The sequence below is a fragment of the Schistocerca cancellata genome, chromosome 8 (genome assembly GCF_023864275.1).
Source record: "Schistocerca cancellata isolate TAMUIC-IGC-003103 chromosome 8, iqSchCanc2.1, whole genome shotgun sequence".
NCBI lineage: Eukaryota > Metazoa > Arthropoda > Insecta > Orthoptera > Acrididae > Schistocerca > Schistocerca cancellata.
In genome coordinates, this window is record NC_064633.1 from 375799062 (window position 1) to 375801239 (window position 2178).

General features: G+C 42.2%; 1 non-coding gene across 1 annotated transcript; it reads left to right on the forward strand.

The window, feature by feature from the left end:
* Window positions 1-695: 695 nt before the first annotated feature.
* Trnas-cga (transfer RNA serine (anticodon CGA)) lies at window positions 696-770 on the forward strand. Its single transcript has one exon. It is a non-coding gene; the product is annotated as a tRNA-Ser (tRNA).
* The last annotated feature ends 1408 nt before the right edge of the window (window positions 771-2178 follow it).

The window sequence follows — 2178 nt, forward strand, 5'->3', positions numbered from 1 at the left end:
TCTACAGAAAAAAGCTATCTCCTTCATAGCAGAACTAGTCTACCTATGACCATGAACTGTATGCAGAATATTTTTTCCATCAAGAAATTCAGACACGTGCTGACAGGTAGACAATTCATTCTCATTGCAGATCACAAACCGATGACATACATTTCGTCAGTCACCAGACAAAGCATCACCATGCCAGCTTTGTCAGTTAGACTTCATAGACAGTTTACAACCAAGGGTGCCAACTTTCCAAAATTTTTGTTGGTGCATATCAATGGCTGAATGATTAATATGTTTTCTTGGGAGTATTGGTATTTTTAAATTGATTACCTCACTTCACACATCCCTTCAGTAGACCCTCTTTTTGTACTAGCTATTAATGCGGTAACACCCCTTCACCGTACAATACAAGCTCCTGCATCCTTCAATGCCATTGTCTCAACAAACAAAACGATAACAATCCAGATTACATAAAAGCAATTACACTGAAATCTTATACTACACTGCTGTTACATTTAAAAAGAATAACTAATGAGGGAGTCGGTAACAATTGGCTTCCTTGTATCTCTCATTATTCTTTATTACTGATCAATATTGGCAAGCAGATATTTAGAACCAATTGTTGACAAATGGAGTGGGTGTATTGTAGCATGTCACTTGTAAGAAAACATGGCAGAAGTAAAGCTGTGAGTACCGGGCGTGAGTCGTGCTTCGGTAGCTCAGTTGGTAGAGCACTTGCCCGCGAAAGGCAAAGGTCCCGAGTTCGAATCTCGGTCGGGCACACAGTTTTAATCTGCCAGGATGTTTCATATCAGCGCACACTCCACTGCAGAGTGAAAATCTCATTCTGGAAACATGAAAACAAGCTTGAAAAGTACAACTGCTATTCTGGGGAGTGCCTCTGGCTTGACCAGAGAAAGGCAAGGAATGGGGGGAGTGTCTTGCTTGGTTGCGTTTGCACAAAGACATCTGAAACAAACATGTTTTAGAGGTCAGAAATTTTAACTTCCATCTCAGGTCTCAATAGTATTACGTTTTGATAAAGCCAAGTGAGAAAGTGAGGTATATTTATTTTATTTTGTCTTTATCAAACTAAAAATTCTGTGGATGCGGCACATCCACGAGATTATGTATGATGATGCTCGAGCCCCGGTGCACCCACAGTCAGTGCACATGTTTATGACCAGTGTTGTCCATGTTTTGAGACAACTTAATGTCCCGGCAGACACTCGCTCTCTTGTGTTGAGTGATCTCGAGTGCAATTGATTATGAGGAATTAGCCTTTATACAACAGCCCAATGTTGAACTGCAATGGTGAAGCCACAACCCTTTGTCTCTCATGGTTTCGACAGCAAGCAATCACGTTGCTGTACGACCTGTCGCATCCTGGTGTCCATGTTACAACACAGTTGGTGAAATGAACTTTTGTGTGGCCTAACATTGACAAAGACTGTAAGGCATTTGTCCACCACTGCATGGCATGTCAGTATAACAAAGTAACTCAGCACGTTCATTCGCCATAATCAATGATTTGAACACATCCACACAGACATATGGACTGTTGTTGCTACCAGAGGGATGTACTTACTGTCTTACCCCCACAGACCGTAGGTATTCTCCACGTCCAATATCACTGCTGAGGCCATCGCAACTACATTCTTCCAGGGATGGATTGCCTGGTTCAGTGTATCATTGTGCGTTACCACTGAGAAAGGGAGACAGTTTGAATCATACCTGTTCAAGGCATTTGCCGTCACTTTAGGCACAAATCTCATACAGACAACTACTTATCACCTCGCAGCAAATGGTTTGGTAGAATGCTTACACATTTAGCTCTAAGTCTTCTCCATCCCTTCAGTGTCACAAGTCACAGTGTTGGACTGAGATACTACCAAACTTGCTACTGGGCCTCCACACAGCCATCAAGGGCGATCTGAAAACAAATACAGCTGATTTGGCCTATGGTCAACCAATTAGGCTACTGGGTGAGTTCTTCTGCAGTATGCCAGACATTATTGCCGATGCGTCGGACATTGTCAGCAAGCTACATTCGCAGATATGAAAACTTTGGCCTATTGCAGCAAGGGAACAAGAGACTCAAGAAAACAAGAGTCTCGCCACCCATTAGTCTTTGACAATTTGTCAAAATGAAAACAAGATAACGGTATATAAACCTCTGCAACAACTGTA